The 17,222-nt window shown below is 50.4% G+C and overlaps 1 long non-coding RNA gene across 1 annotated transcript; it reads right to left on the bottom strand.

The window, feature by feature from the left end:
* Positions 1-7,312: 7,312 nt before the first annotated feature.
* LOC145533234 (uncharacterized) lies at positions 7,313-15,863 on the bottom strand. The gene is made up of 4 exons (XR_014073934.1): positions 15,767-15,863; positions 8,888-8,957; positions 7,861-8,106; positions 7,313-7,724 (listed from the first exon to the last, which is right to left on the bottom strand). It is a non-coding gene; the product is annotated as an uncharacterized LOC145533234 (long non-coding RNA).
* Between the last annotated feature and the right edge of the window lie 1,359 nt (positions 15,864-17,222).

The raw sequence follows: 17,222 nt of genomic DNA, 5'->3' as shown, positions 1-17,222 counted from the left end.
AAAGTCTTGAGAAATAACAACAACAAAAAAAGAGATGGAGAAATTGGAAAACACGAACTAAATGGAAGCACTGAATATGAAAGAGAAAAAGTGAAACAAACTGGATAAAAGTGAAGCATCCTCATATAGTTCAGTTGTTTTTAAACACAAATGTTCATTAGAAACACAGCCCCATCTCTAGATTCTTTATCACGTTTCCCAAGTCCCTTTTGTCGCGTAAGACGACAGAATGACAGGTGCTGGGGATTAGGACGTGGGCATCTTTGGAGGAGCCGTCATTCTTCCCTGGGGGCTGAGACAGTAAAGAGTCTGCCTGCCATGCAGGAGACCCAGGTTCTATCCCTGGGTGGGGAAGATCCCCTGGAGAAGGAAACGACTACCCTCTCCAGACTTCTGGCCGGGAAATCCCATGGACAGAGGAGCCTGGCAGGCTGCAGTCCATGGGGTTGCACCGAGTTGGACGTGACTGAACAACTAACACTTTCACGTTCATCTTTGGAGGAACCATCACTCTACTTGCCACAAAGCTGGAATCCAGGCCCAACCCAGCCTCTGGGGCTTCCCCTGCAGGCACCCTAGGCTGCAGGCTCAATAATGTGAGGAGGCCCAGCGTGGTGGTAGGGAGTGCGAGGAGCCTGGGTCTCTCATGCAAGCCTGGGGTCTTCATGTGAGGAGACCCCAAGGAGGGAGGTGGGCCAGGCTTGGACACGGGGTCTGGTGGCCCTCAGAACACTACCCCAGCTGGCAGAGGAGAGGGGGCCCAGGGGGCCCAAGCTGCCAGTTTCTAACGGAAGCTGGAAACCCTGGTTTTTACGTGAAATCTCCAGTTTTTAAAAGTTGGCAAATGATTCAAAACTATGAGGGAAAAAACCCATACACACACGTGCACACACCCACATGTGCACACACCCACACGTGCACACACCCACACTGTATCTGAGGTTGCACAGAACACACCTCAGGCCAGGGGAGGCATACAGGCGTGAGCTCCCGACGGCCGGCCTGCCTGGGAGGGAGCAGAAGGCGAGGGCGTGCTGCGGGCAGGGGTGCTGGACGGCCCACGGAGGAGCTGAAGGAGGCCGAACCGCTTCCCTGGCTCCGCTAGGTGGGGGCAGCCTGGACACGGAGTGGCCAAGGGGGGCTTCGAGGAGACGGAGAAGCAGAGCAAAGTCACAGTGAGGCCAGTTCAGCCCCAGCCCGAGCCGCGACTCCAGGTGGGCAGGCCGCTGTGTGGTCCTGGGCAAGTTCCCTGGCCTCTCTGTGCCTTCCTCTTCTCGTGTGTCCAGTTCCACACATTCTGTGAGCAAATCCCTGATTTGTGCCAGGCACTGTTCAGGCCCTGGCACGGCATGAAGCAGGGCAGTCTCCTGTCTCCAGTGACCATGGCCAAGCTGGTGGTGTGGAACGGGGCCTGGGCTTAATCACCAAGTGAGAACCGGACAGAGGTCAGCTCCTCTCCCTCCACCAACCCTTGCTTTTGCCACCTTATCCCTAATGTAGCCGTGGCTCGTGACTTCCACTCATTCACTGAGCACCGACTGAATGCCACATATTCCACCCTCAAAATCTGGAGACTGATGTCGTTATGGCTCTCATTTTACAGGTGGAGAAACTGAGGCCAGGATGCATAGATCACTCAGCGAGGAAGGGGCTGTGGTGGGAAGGAACCCCTGACCCCAGAGACTATTCTCGCAGTCTCCGTCTGCCTTAACCTTTAGCTACTTACCAGTCCCTAGGAAGCTTAAAGCCATCAGCCGGGGCCTCCTTGAAGGTAACATGGAGGAAATGTCCTCTCTTTGTGCTAAACTCTGCCCGGAATTACCTCTTCCCAACTCCAAACGGGCCCTGATTCCTGACCTTGTTGACTGCATGGCTCTTGGAGCCTTGAGAGGTTTCACACAACCAATCCTCTTTCATCTTTCAGGACTTGGCATTTTTCTGTCTCTCTGCCTGAGGCTGTTCTGGAATCCTCTAAGCCATTTTACCATAAGTGTCCAGTCACTGGACCTACTATGTGCCAGGCAGTTGAGGGGCATGACCTCACTTAACCCTTAACAAGGCAGGTGCTGGGGCTCGGTGGGGTGAAGTCACTTGCCCAGAGACACAACCGTGAGCGGGATGGCTTCAACGTCACACTGTGAACCCCTGCACCACATGGCTGCGCTCCACCAGCTGATGGGAAGGGAGACTTTCCTGCTCTTCCCCAGAAACTTCACCCTCCTTCCGCTCAGCCCAGTCTCAGTGTCCGAGAATTTCATTTCCCATTAGTCCCCACGGGGAGCGCTCCTTCCTGGAATCGGGGAGCTGGGGTGCTAACGTGCTCTGAGGCCTCCTTCCCAGCCCCTTCTCTCATGTCCTGTGTGTGGTTCCCCGATGGGAAAGTCTCCCCCTCTCCTCCCCCTCTAGTCTCCATCGCAGGGGCGAGCAAAGAAGGGCATGAAAGGTAGGCACTGCGGGCAGGGTGCGGGGACAGGTTTTAGGGTCCCAGATTCCAACTGCCCGGGATAAGTCCGGTCATAAGGGCGGAGCTGCCCAGATCGAATTTGGCTCGTTCTTATCAGCTCCAGAGCTCTTGGGGCAGGCAGTGTGGAATCAAAGGAGGCCAGGGCTATTTGTTTACTTTCTTTCCTCCTTTTTGGCAAAAGGAGATCAAAGCCAATCCTCTGCTCTGCCCAGCTCCCCCTTCCTCCTGTCCTGGTCTCCCTAAAAAGACTAAAAGAGCACTAAAAAACCCTAAATTTGAGAGGGAGGGTTTGCCCTCCCACCTCATTATCCCTGGCGTGACTCTGCCCTGAGCCCTGGCTCATGCATTTCACAGGAACAACAGCAAGATTCCTGCAGGCGATAAGTGACAGATCTTATTATTCCCCTGGCACAGGGGGAAACTGAGGCACCCAGAAGGAAAGTGACTCTTCAGAGGTCAGTCAAGATTCTGACTCCTGGTCCAGGCTCTCAAGCCACATCCCTCCTCGGCATCTGTATTTCCACCAAGAAAAATGACGTGAGCATAAAGGGGGCTGATAGCAGGCCTCCAAGCTCCAATGTCCCCTGAGTCTCTCTGCTGTGCCAGTGCTGAGTTCAGGGGCTACAAACTCCAGCGACTTCAGGGCCCAGATCAGACGCACAGATGATGAGGGTGGCTGGGGTGGGGGGCGGGGGGGAGGTATGGGGGGGAGTAGGCAGCAGGGAGTTGGGGGGACGTGGTGAACTGGAAAGCCCTGGAGTTTCCACTCTGCACCAGCCCATGGCTGCCTCGGGAAAATGAGGGTCTTGTGTTTTCAAGGTTTTCAGGCAGAAATCCAGACATTTTATGTGACATCTGTGTATTTTTTTTAATATGGTGGAAGATGAGAGTCTTTTTATTTTAGTGATAACTAGACTAAATCGATAATGTGCTATGCTGGCATCCTGGATTCAATATTCCATTCCCCCAGTGAGTTCAAATACCACCTTTGTGATAGTTCTTCCCACTGTCCTTCTATTTCATACTTTTCCTTGTAAACTCCAAAATGAATGTATCCAATTAAAGAAATCCTGTGGGTCACTACTTGAAATTGCATTCGGTTTATATATGTTGGCACAATTGTCATTTGAAAGATGTGAAGTCTTCCCACCTATTTTATTCTCATCTTATTTCCTGCCCTTTGGGAAGATATTTTAGTTTTCTTCCAAAGTCTCTTGATTTTCAAATGATGGCAAAACTCCAAGATGTTGGAACCGCATGGCCTAACTAACACCTCCCCTGTGTGGGCTGCGTCTGGCCCAGGGCCCCCTTTTGCCCCCTGAGATTCTGGCAGCCTCACCCCAGGGGGTTGGGGGTGGGGGTGCTGAACATGCTGTCATTCAAAGATAACTCTGTCCCAGGCGGAGAGATCTCCGGGGCCAGGGAACTCGGAGCAGGCTGGGCTGAGAAACTCTGGGATGTTCACCCCTTGACACAGCCCGAGGAAAGGCAGGGTACCCACTTCCTTCACGTCCAGCCAGATAAGCCTGCAGAGGCGACACTTCCCTGCAGGGGCTCCGGCCAGCTCACTTTTGACCAGCTCTTAAAATAGCAATTAAAAGTAATCCAGATGGTTTGGTTTGGTTTTTAAAAAGAAAATTTTAAAAATAAGAAAACACAGTTAGTTGGTCCAAGAGTGTCTATTGAGGCCCGATAATGCCAGGGGCTGCTCAAGGAGCTGTGGATACGGTTCCAGCTTTGTGGAGCTTATGCTCTAGCGGGAAACACAGGCCGTAAACCCAGAAACAGATGGAAACAGAAAGGTACACGCCAGTGATGACGGGTGCACGAAGAGATGAAGGTGATGGGAGGTGGGAGGGTCCGCGTAGCCGGGCCCGGGGGTAGCCAGGAAGAGAGACGTCAGGGAATCAGTCTCCCTGGTACTGCCAACACCCAGGAAAACCTCTGTGACTTCTGGGCAAATCTCCTGCCAAACCGCTATTTATACAGTTAAAAAAAATTTTTTTTTTTAATTTCCATTTTACATGTTTACATTTTCTAAAAACCAAAAGTGGCCACATAGTGTTTTATAACCACCTTCTTTTCCTACTCAAAGTCTCAGTCTCCCATCTATAAACCAGTTGATCTTAGTAGCTACCCCACGTGAGGGTGAAGCAGGTGGCTGTGAAGATTACTACCCAAGAAAATGGCCTGTGGCAGATGATTGCCATTATTGCTGTTTTTTTAGAAGTCACTTTTCAAGGGCAGCCCTGAGAGGTGGAGAGCATCATTTCCATACTACAGGGGCGAGTGTAAAGGCTGAGATGAGAGCCGGCTGGGGAGAGGCCAGGACGCCATCGCCCCCTACCCCCACCCCTGGCCCCAGACTCTGTACCGTGAAACCTCAACCAGATAGAGCCCCTTCCTCCCTGGAAAGGAAGTCGAGGCTGAACCCAGGGACTTATTTTCAGTTGTTTTTCTCCTCTCTGTGATGGCGTTCGTTTTTTATGAACATCGCACTTATCTGATGTCACAGGTTGGGGGAATCCAAACCACAGACACAAATACGCCTTGTTATTCTTTGAAGGATTGTGCGGCGAGATAAGGGCGCTTGGTGCGGCGGGGCGGTGGTGGGGCCGGGGTCGGATGCGGCGTGCAAGGGGGCATGGTTTGTTTTTGCAGAACCGGGAGCGTCAGTGCTTGTTCTAGGGTTCGGAGCCACCAGCATCTTTGGTGGGAGCTTGGTCACCAGTCAGCGTCACCTGGGCCACACTGGGTGTGCTCTGCGCTCACTCTGCCCCAGGTGCTGCCAGAACAGCAGGTGGCAGGCGCAGGGGAAACCCAGAGGCATCATCGGGACCACAGCGTCAGCATCTCCTGAGAAGGTTGCTGAAAGGTCTGGTGGCCCAGCCGTGCCTGAGGCTAACACACACTGCTCCCTCCCATCTTCTGGTAGACTCTGAGTTAACTCGAAAATCCTGTTTGGTTTCCCTGTGTTTTTTTGAGACTCACTCGAACACCTGAATTCCCTCTCTGACCTAAGTGTAATGAGGCCTGCAAAACCCTGCTTCCTCCCTGGCCCCCAGGTGGACTCAGTGAGGTCCTGTGAAAACCCAAGTCAGGTTACATCTCTTCTCAGAGCCCTCCTAGGGCTTCCACTGCACCGAGGGTCGATGCCAAGTGCTCGTCACGGGCTGCAAGGCTCTGTCTGATCTTCCCCTTTCCTCCTCATTCCTTCACCCCTCCCACTCCCTGCACAGGCCTCCACCGTGCCCCTTTGGGCCTCAGGGCCTTTGCACTTACTGCTCCCTGACTTCCTTCACTGCGATACATTCTTATCAGAGAAACTGTCTCTGACTCCCACCAAAATGATGCCCCTTTCCCAAAATACCTACCCCTCACCCAGCTTTATTTTTCTTCCTAGCTCTTTGTCACCACCTGACACGTCAGCTACGTATTCTTTTGTTTACTGTCGTTGGACCTAAGTTCCTGGGGACTTCTGTCTTTCTCTGGTGCCTAGAAACTTCCTGGCACATTGAGTAAGCTCAATCATTTCTCCTTTTGTGTAAATAAATGCAAGAATCTTGGAGCCACCTGGAACTAAGCCCAGTGTTACGTGGCAGCCTCGATGGGAGGGGATTTTGAGGGAGAATAGATACATGTATATGTAGGGCTGAGTCCCTTCACTGTTCACCTGAAACTACCACAACATTGTTAATAGGCTATACTGCAATACAAAATAAAAAGTTAAAAAAAAAAAAAGAATCTTGGAGCCAACTACTACAGACCAAAGGGTTTAGCTCAGGTCTCTAAGACAATGGAAATCATAAAGGACTTTAGTCTTCTTTTTTTTAACTTGGCTTTTAAATTTTTTAAAAAATATTTTATCTTTTGGCTACACCGTGAGGCATGTGGGATCTTAGTTCCCCAACCAGGGATTGAACCCACACCTCCTGCATTGCAAGCACACAGTCTTAACCACTAGACCACTAGGGAAGCCCCTATAAAGGATTTTAAAGTGGGAACTTCGGTTGATTGGTTTGGGAATGATCACTGAAGCTTCTAAGAGAGGCCACATGCTCCAATTGTGGGACACACCTCGGGGGGGATTGCTGGATTGTGTTGTGTAAAATATAGACGATACCAGGGCCTCCTTCATCTCAGGGGTTAAATCAGATGATACAGGTATGATGCTTAGTCCTGTGCTTGGCACGTGGTAAGTGCTCAGCAAATGGTCGTTGTAAGTACCAACTATAGCACAAAGGAGAACATGGAGACAGGTTCTTGGATCAAGTGACTGCACGGACGGGCATGCACGAGACTGAGAATAAAGGGAAAGTATGGGGTGTGGTTGAGGCCAAGGGTACCAGGGTCTGAGTGGGAAAGCGCTGAGAGTCTGAGAAGTTTCAGTGAACGTGCCCACTTGGCAGGTGGACTCAGGAGAAATGTCGGGCCTGAGTTTACAGATTTGGGGATTAGCAGCCTTAAGCTGGTGACTGAAGAGCCAGGGCTGGCCCTAAGTCAGAGGGCATGTGCAGAAAAGGAGTAAAGCTGACCAAAGAACCTTAGGGGCCCCCAATTTCCCTCTTCTGCCCAGGGCTTTGCCCTGAGGCCTGACTTAGCTCCTCAGGCTGGAAAGGCAGTTCTCTTCTTGAGAACATGGAGTGACAGCGCCCTCAAATTAAAGAGAGTTCTCAGCCAGGCAGAAGAGTTGACGATGGCTGTGGTTGGGCAGCTGAGAAGGTCTGTCTCACCTCTATTGACCAGAGATTTTTTATCCATCCTCCTCTCTCCTCCCCTCACTGCAATCTCATTCCCCTCTCACTGCGTGTATTGGTTGTGCACTGGTACAATAACGCTACATAACAAACCACCCCACACCTTTTATTCTCTTGAATGTGGAGGAAAGAAGGCATACAGACAAGAAAACCATAGGTGAAACTGAAAAAGAGAAGTCAGTGAGGTAGGTAACCAACAGACAGAAATGACATTGGATCTGAGGAATTCTTCACTGTTCCCTGGATCCACGCCTCTTGACCCGTGACCTTGCAGTTCCTCCCACAAAAGGGGTGGAGCATATTCCCTCCCCCTTGACTTGAGTTCAGCCACATGGTTTGTTTTTGCCAACAGACTGAGATGAAAGTGACAGTGTGTCTGTAGGAGACTAGGCTTTAAGACACCTTGCATGTTTCCACCTGGCTTCTATGCCTCTGCCACCACTGTAAAGAATCCGCCTGCAATGCCGCAGACCTGGGTTCGATCCCTGGGTTGGCAAGATCCCCTGGAGAAGAGAAAGGTTACCCACTCCAGTATTCTGGCCTGGAGAATTCCAGGGACTATATAGTTCCTGGGGTCGCAAGGAGTTGGACATGACTGAGCGACTTTTACTTTCACTTCACCACTGTAAACAGACACACCTGGTGAAGTCTTTGGCTCCCAGAAGGTGAGAGGCATGTGAGGCAGGGCAGGGTCCCATCTCCCAGGCCAGCCTATGTCAGCAGACCTCCAGCGGAACAGCAGGCAGGTGGATGGGGCCAGCCCAGATCAGCAGAACCACCGAGCCACGCCCACACCAGGTCAGCTGGCCTGCAACAACCCCATATTCGAGAGAATAAAGCGTTTAGGGTGTTATGCAGAATTATCACAGCTGTGGATGATGATACCTGTGAGAACAGAAGGGAGATTTCAGTGAATTGAAAGAAGAGGATGGGATTTTTAAAATTCTGATTAATCGAGGTATGGCGGACACTGTTGACTGTTCAGCTACAACTATTGTCAACTCTTCTTGTCAGCTGAAAGAACCCTCTTTGGTCTGAGGGGGCACCGGCCTATGTACTCAAGTCAGGGGTCACCCTCCCAGCCTGAGGAGGGAAATCAGGTCTCTGGACAGAAGCCCATACTGAAAAGAGAAGAGTAGAAAAGGGGGAAAAGCGCGTGTCCTGGATAATGTCTTTGAGTCTTTGTATTAACGTCCCTTGAACAACTTGTGGTAGATATTGCTTAGTATCTGCCCAATACCCACTCTTCCTTTTATCCTTGTTTACAGAACCCTGATTTTATTGGGATGGCAGTCAGCCAGCTAAAAGCGCTCAGCCTCCTTAAGTCCCTGTGACAGCCGGGAATGGCCATGTGATCCAGGTATGAGACATGAATATTAAGCAAAATTTGCCAGGTGGGGCCCCTGGGAAAGCTTTCTGAAAAGAGACAAATATAATGGGCACTCTGCTCATCCCTGCCTTCTTCTTCCTGGCTACAGTGTAAATACGAGCTGGAGATAGAATGGCCATCTTGCAACCACAACCAACCATGAGGACGAAATCCACATGTACAAGAAGCAAACAAAAAACAGGAAAGAACCTGGGCCCCTACTGGCATCATTGAGGCATCCTATCAGCCCAAGATGCCTACTGGTGGACTTAGTAACAGGAGATGATAGAAACTTACCAATGGTGAGATTTGTGTTACTTGCAGCTGAATGCATGCCTGCTGGATCCACTTCCCTGCCTCTGGATTTCTAAACGCATGAGAAAATACATTTCCTTAATAATTAAGCATTTTGCACTGGGTTTCCTGTCCTTGCGGTTGAATGCATCCTAGGGTATCCTGCCTTTTGCAGTGAGGTGACTTCCAGTAAATGAGATATGCCTGATCTTGGACTTGACTGACATGGGAGGCGGGCAGGGATCCCTCCCACACCTCCTGGAGAATCAGAGGGTGAAAGAGAAGACTTCTGATTTCCAGGGCATCTTTCTGCCAGGACCAAGAGGACTAAGGCCTCAGGATTTACTTCGGCTTCAGATTATCTGTGAAAAGTTCTTACTAACTGATTTGTCAGTTTGCTTATTTGTTTTTGAAGGAAGAAAGCTAAGGTTCAAGGAGACAAATTTACCACCTAAGGCTCTCAGCCAGAGCAAGGTCTGCCTGTCTCTGGGATCATCTTCTTTTTCCTCCTCCTTTCTGGACCCATGTCTTCTCATCAATAGGATGAGATTAACTCAACATCAAAGCTTTTCAAACATTTCATCTCAAAGTGGGCAAAACCCTTTTATAGCTGAACTCTCACTTGTTGTCCCACTCATAAAAAAAGATAAAAGAAGCTGCTTGTAGTGCGGCAGGTCAGGAGCCTGCAGCCTCCTCCCTGGGGCCCTGGGCCCACTGGCATCTCACTGCCACCTCCTCGGGTTTGCAGCAGGCTTTCAGGAAACAGCAGCCCAGATTGTCCTGAGGCCTTCAGGAAAACCTCTGAGTCCAAGAGGGGAGTCTCTGATCTTTCAAACATTGCTAACATGTTTCTTGGAAGACAGTCACGCACACAGCAAACCAAAACCAAAACCAAAACCAAAAGCTTTATAACAGTGCAAACAGAATGAAAAGTCACCTCCTTCTCATCTCTGACTTGCCATTCTTTCCTGAAAATACAGGGCCTTGTCCTCTGAGAGATGGTCTGTGTGTCTCCCAATAGATGTATACACATATATTGCTCCATCTTGCCTTACACACACACACACACACACACACAAACTGTAGCATCCTGTAATCACTTTTGCATCTTACTTTTCTCAATTAATGTTGCATCTTGGCAATTTTCCAAATCAGTACTCAGAGGTCTGCTTCATTCACTTCGTGGTTACATGATACTGGAATACTATTTAATTTGTTCGGCTAAAAAGATCCTTATTATTGACTAAGATGTACAAACTACTATGAAAGTGAAAGTGCTAGTTGCTCAGCCATGTCTGATTCTTTGTGACCCCATGGACTGTAGCCTGCCAGGCTCCTCTGTCCTTGGAATTCTCCAGGCAAGATACTGGAGTGAGTTGCCGTTTCCTCTTCCAGCGGATCTTCCTGACCCAGGGATCGAATCTGGGTCTCTTGCATTGAAGGCAGATTGTTTACCATCTGAGCCACCAGGGAAGCCCTACAAACTACTATGCATAGAATAAATAAGATATAAGGATATATTGTACAGCCAGGGAATGTAGACAATATTCTATAACAACTTTAAATGGAGTATAATGTACAGAAATATTGATTCTCTATACTGTATACTCGAAACTAATGTAATATTGTAAATCAACTATATTTTAATTAAAACAAAAATAAGAAAAGGAAAAAACAAAGAAATGGGATACTGAAAACAAACAAAATTTTCCTCTTCTCAAATACTCAAGTTACTTCCAGTCTGTCACTGTGTTAAAGAATCCTGCACTTTAGGTGGGAGGTGGGAGGGAGGTTCAAAAAGGAGGGACATATGTATACTTATGGTGGATTTATGTTGATGTGTGGCAGAAACCAACACAATATTTTAAAGCAATTATCCTTCAGATAAAAATCAATACATTAAAAAAAAAAGAATCTTGCAATGAAGATCTTTAGTTCTTTATGCACGCCTCTTGGTACACACGTACTAATTTAGGTACTTGTTCTCACATGTGCACGCTCTCTCCCTCTCTCTGCTTTTTTGCTGTATTTTTTGCTTATTTATGTTTCCCAATTTTTATTCTATGAGCATGTCTCATTTGTGGAATAATTAAAAGGATATGTTTATAGGTCCGGGCCTCAAGCTTCAGCCAAGTTAGATAAACAACCCCACGCATAAGCACAATTGAGAAAGGAAAAAAAAAAAATTCAGCCTCAGCTGCTGAGGCCTGTTTGGCTGGAAGGTTGCATATCTGGAGAGTTGTGTGCCAAGGCGCAGCCCTGCCTGCTGTGACACGTCCTAAGTGTAGGGTCTGGGTTCTGGTCCATTCCGTGTCGTTCACTCGCGGGTGACTCCAGGTAAGTCACCGAGACCAGCTGTGCTATTGGAAGAGCGTGTACTTTGTGCCAGGCTCTGAGCTAAGCGTGCTATCGTGTCTGGGAAGGCTGGTATCATTATCCCTACATCTCAGAGGAAGAAAAGAAACTTGGGTAGATGAAGGACTTGCCTGTCTCCTCCAGGGCCGTCAAGGAATGACCATCCACCCAGCCTGGGAGCTGGTCCTGCTTCCTCCCTGCTTCCCCTGCAAATCCCGGTTCACCTTCAAGTACCAGCAGCTCTACCTTCAAAATACACGTGTGTCTCACTGAATCCTCACCACACAGCTTTCTAGACCCTCTGTGATCTGTGCCCCCCTGCCGCCACCTCTCTAGTTTTGTCTCCCACCCCCACTGCTGCCTGGCTCCCTCTGCCCCCCTCACCCTGGGCTTCACTCCCAACCTCAGGGCCTTTGTGCTTCCTCTTCTACTTGGATTCTTTTCCTTCCCTGCAGGTCCAGGTCTAGGTTGATGCAAGTGAGATGCTCAGGGTGAAAACATTAAGGAGGTAACCTCCTGACCTGCCAACCAGCCCCTGAGTGACCCTTGGTCAAGCCCCCACTCCCATTTTGCACCCCATGTCACTGGTTTATCTCACCTGGCACTGCTTCTCAGACTTGGTTCTTCTCATCACTGGGGCTTTGGCTTAAATGACCCCCTCCCATCAGAAAGACCCCCTTGACCACCTTAGTTGTGGATACTCCCATCACCCTCTAGCCCACCACACTGTCTCATTTTCATTGCTCTTCTTACACAATCATTTGTTCTGTGCCTATCTCTGCCCACCAGGTGATAAGCTCTGTGAGGATGGGAATCCACCCTCTGATACTATCCAGTATATTCTTGATATGTCCCCAGCATCCAGAATAGAGCCAGCATTCAGTTTATCACAGACTCAGTAAATAGCCCTGGGGTGAATGAATGAATGAGCCTGTTACAGGCAGAGTCATGATTGCACCCGGGTTTTCCTGCCTCCAAAGTCAGTCCTCCCACCCACAGCTGAGAAACAAGGTCCAGGGCACCCATGTCTGTGGTTTGTGTCACGGCCTGTCCTGATAGGAAGCCCAAGTCCCAAGGACAGGCTGCCGGAGGAAACTTCTAGGCAGGGTGGAGCTTGGCCGCAGTCACGGGGGCTGCTGTCAGCCTCAGGGCTTCACGAGGCCAGCTGGGCCCCACCCCCCTCGCTCTATTTTTATTTTTAGAGGCGAGTTTTTGGGCACCAAGAACTCTCCTTAGGAAAAGCCCAGCAAGAGGACGAGGGAGGAGGTTTTGAAATCCGGTGGGAAAGTAGGTCAGGCCGGGGTGCTGGCGGGTATCCAGACGATAAGGCCTCTGTGGAAGTTTAATAACGTGAGCGGCCGTATCCATGACATAATTCATAACTGAGAGGAAATAGCAATTAAGGGGCAATTGTGCAATGTGGGACAAGCCTCCTTCGCAGCTCATAAAAGCAGGAGGAGAGAGAGGTGACGCTGCCATTCCGGGGCCACTGGGGGCTGGGCCGGCAGTCTGCGGGGACTGGGCGCCCAGTTTCTACACTGGGGGGTTTGCACCCGTCTTGCCTCTCCCCCTCAGGCCTCAGGGAGCTAGGAGGACATGGAAGGCAGAGACTCCCTTCAGCTAGCACCTACTATGTGCCAGGCTGGGCTCAGGGCTGGGGTTAGAGCCGTAAACATGGCATTTTGCTGCGACTGAGAGATGAGGTTGCAGCTGCACTATTTTGATGCTGCCTTGTCAAGATGGAAAATTGCTTTGAATATCAAGAGAACTGTACAACAGACACCCTGACACTTATTCCATCGTCCCCCCCTCCCGCTCCAGTTACTATGGATTTTTCGTTTCTCCTTTATTCATTCTCTATTGCTTGATCTTTGCAGCAGCACTTGGCTTTTATAATCAGTTACATACACACACACTAAATTCACATTGGCACCTTTTCTCTTTCTTAAATAAGCCAAGCATGCGCTCACCCCAGGGCCTTTGCACTTGCTGTGCCCTCTGCCTAGAATGCTCTCCCCAGAAGTCCCCATAGCTCACACCTCACCTTCTCCAGATCTTCACTCAAATGTCACCTTCCCTATGAAGTCTTAGCTGACCAACGTTTTAGAGCAACAAACCCATCTGTTGTTCTCTATCTACCTCTTCGACTTTATTTTTATCTACAGCACATACTACCAATTAACCCTCTCCATCTGCTGTTCATTTTTTTAATGCTTGCTTGGTCCCACTAGTGTGTTAGCACCACCAGCAAAGGGACTTTTGTCCATCTTGTTCTTGGCTGCAACCCCAGTGTCAGGAACCGTGCCTAGAACACTGTAGGTGCTCAGGAAATATTGCTGGATGGATGAATGATTAGGTAATTGCTATGATTATTGACTGATAAAAAGGCTGACCATTTGCTGGTTTGGGGGCTGCCTCAGAATGCCTCCTGGGTCAAGCCCTTCTCAGAGGCTGCCAATGGGACTAGAGGTTGGGATTGCCAAGGCCGGTTCAGCTAGCCCAGGTATTGGAGACTGGTGCCTGTTCTGATTGGTCAGTGCTCAGCTTAAAGATCACACCTTCTCCCTCCTCACTGCCTCCTTCAAAGTTAAGATTCTAAATGCATCGACCTGCTGGCTCCACGCATCCATGAACATTCTTGTGAAACAGAGTGGAGCTCTGTATGCAAAAGAGGTTCGCTGCAGATTTTTTTTCACAACAGTGGGCGTGCCTAGTACACGTGCATGCACACACACACACACACACACACACAGTCAGGAATATACTTGCTCCCAAGCACACATTCAGACACACTCTGTGCTCAAGTTGCAGACCTGGAGATACACACACACACACACACACACACACACACACACACACCATGCATACAATTAAAAACACACTCATTTTGTCATTCACACACCCAGACGTACACTCACATGCCCAAGCATGTTTGTACATTCAACAATAGACATGTCTCCCCGTCCGGTACCCTCGCTCACAGCACACAGATACCTACTCATTCACACCCACACTCAGTCACACATACATGCACACACATACACACACTCATTCACCTTCTTAAAGCCATGCATTCACATACTTACACATCCTTACATAGTAAGCCAAACCACACAGAGTGGACACCTCACAGACACCCCAAGCCACACTTCCTGGGGTGCCCACTCTTCCTGAAGGCCAAGGCCCCTGGGAGCCGGTCCTTGGCTGTGTTTAGAGGAGGAGAGATGGGCCACACGCCCCTGGATCTCCCCACTCTGACCCCGAGCAGCCCTGAAGCTTTGTGGCGGGAACAAGCCAAGCCAGGGCCAGCTCCGTAAGCACAGGGTGCGTGATGCCTGCATCGCCGTGACTGTGCCGCCTCGGGGCACGTCTGGCCGGCTCATCTGTGCCCAGGGCACCCGCCCACTTCCTCCCCATCAGAGGGCGGGCCAGCCTGCTGACATCAGGCGGTTTCTGGGCTGGTCTGTCACCTAGAACAGAGGAAGGAAGCAATGTGTTCCAGCCGTGGGGGCCGACCCGAGGAGCCGGGAACATGCCTGGCAGCTCGTGACCCAGCTCTGCTGAGGCTGGGCTACCCGCCACTCCACCTGGGCCCCTGTGACCCAGGCTGGGACCACCGTTCAGGGGACTGGGCCCTCTGAATTAGCACCCCACTCCTATCCCCACCCCTCACCCCCACCCCCCGCATGTTGCGAGCTCCTTTCCTTCCATCCCTGAAAACAAGGACAGCAATTTTCTGTCCTAACTCGCCATGGATTATCTCTTTAAACCTTCAAAACACCAACCCTATGGCTAGGAGATATCATCGTTCTAGCTTTACAAGTAAAGAAACTGAGGCACAGAGAGGTTAGGGACTACCCCAAGGAGTAGGATTTGCCCCCCTGCAGCTGTGGCCTGGCTCCAGACCCCTCCCCCCAATCACCCCACCCTCTCCCAGCTTCTCTGCGTTGTTTGCGTTTGTGAGCCTCCAATATCCACGGCCTCTGCACCTCACATCAATCTGAACTCCGGCAACAATCTCACCAGCTGGGTGCCAGTATTAGCTGTACCAGCATTATTAGCTGGGTACCAGTATTAGCTCCAGTTAACAGATGAGGAAACCGAGGTTTAAATGACCAGCCTGAGGCAGATAGCGAGGAAGAGGCAGGTTTGTGACCAGGGTCTGAGAGCCCTTTCTGCAGTACCAGGCCATCTCACTCACGTGCCAGAGGGCTTTGATGGGACCAGAGGCAGGGAAAGGGGGACCATGGGAGATCTGAATGGCCATGATGGCCATTCAGAGAAATATTGGCCACAGAGAAATAATAATAATAATGGCCCTTGGATCCTAAATAATAATAATAATAATTCATAATGGCCACAGAGAAATAATAATACATTTATGGCAAGGACAGCAAAATTTTTCTACCTTTTAAAATAAGCGGGAGATAACGGACATAGAATAAAATGCACAGATGGTGATGGATTCTGTTCAATGAGTTCCGACAGATGCACTCAAGAATCAACCACCTAAAACACGACACAAACCTCTCAAAGGCCGAGTTCCCTCGTGCCCCTTTCCAAACCAGCCTCAGCCCCAGATGACCGCAGGCCTCTGCACTGTCATCCTAGGTCATCCTGTTCCGCATCGTAGGTTAGTTTCGTTCCACCTAGAGTTTCAAATAGAGGAAGTCACGCAGTGCATGCCCTCTGCACCAGCTTCCTGCGCTCAGCGGGATACCTGTGAGGTCCACCGTGCTTCTGCAAGCGTCACTAGTGGGTTCCTTCACAGCTGAGAAGCGTCCCCCTGTGAAAACGCTTTTTTATCCGGCCTCCGGGGGATGGGCCTGAGTTTCCAGTGACGGGCATGTCTGTGTACACTGAGCACAGTTGCTGAGCCAGGCACAGCTCTAACCTGGAGTCCTTCACAGGCGCCGCAGCTGGCCACCCCCCACTCCGGTCGTTATCACGCTCCCCACTTGGGGGCAGGAGGAACTGCAGGCTCAGGGTGAGAAATTCAAAGATGCAGGGCTCATGTAGGCCGAGGCAGATGAGCTACGCTGAGCAAGAGGCGGAGGGAGACCCGGTGATGGCAGGAGGCCCTGGCCCTGGAGCGCATGCTCAGCGGAAGCCAAGCTGGAGTACCAGCAGTGGCCGCAGTGGCCTGCCTTGGTCAGGCACCTGCTGAGCTCCCGGGCCTGTTCTAAATACTCTGCGGGAATTAACCCATTCAGTCCTCTGTTACCCTTCATGACAGTTGGGGAAACTGAGGCACAAGGTGGCTGTGTCCTACCCCCAGGGCCCCACAGCTGGTGAGGAGTGGAGCTGAAATTGGACTCTGGCAGTCTAGCGCCACATGCTTCTCTTCACCACAAGTCTGAACCAGCTCAGCAGCGCTGCTTCTGTTTACTCGGGGCCCCTAGGCAGGCAGGCGCAGGGCCCGTCTCACCCAGAGGCGTTTCCTCTCCTGATCTTCCTCTTGGTGCTCAACAGTGAACCTCCCCGGGGTCTGGTCAGTTTAGGATCCAAGGGCCTGATGCTGGGAATGCAGGCGACAGGAGGGACGGTCAAGAGCAGGGCTCTAAAGCCAGCCTGTGAATCCCAGCTGCGCTGTTTGCTGGCTGTGTGACCTTGGATCAGTCCCCTCCCGTTGCTGAGCTTCCATTTCCTTATCCATAAAGCCAAAGATGGTGACGAGGATAGTGACCTCACGAGGATTCAAACCAAAACCAAATGCGATGGGTGTGGAATTACTAGGTAGGTCGTATGAGCCGCTCAGTCATGTCCAACTCTTTGCAATCTCGCAGACTGTCCTAGAACAAACATTTACCTGCGTTTTGCTATCTGCATGGGACCTCTCAATGCTTAACCCAAATTCACAGCAACCTTGCAAAGCAGATGCTGTTTAATTCCCACTTTACAGATGAAGAAACCAAGTCTTGAAATACCATCTCCATGCTAAAAATCTACACCCTGCCAGGATGTCTCACTTGAACTCAGGCCT

This window comes from Giraffa tippelskirchi, chromosome 13 (assembly GCF_054371585.1).
Source record: "Giraffa tippelskirchi isolate mGirTip1 chromosome 13, T2T-mGirTip1v1.2.pri, whole genome shotgun sequence".
NCBI classification, from domain to species: domain Eukaryota; kingdom Metazoa; phylum Chordata; class Mammalia; order Artiodactyla; family Giraffidae; genus Giraffa; species Giraffa tippelskirchi.
This window is presented reverse-complemented; position numbering and strand designations above follow the sequence as displayed.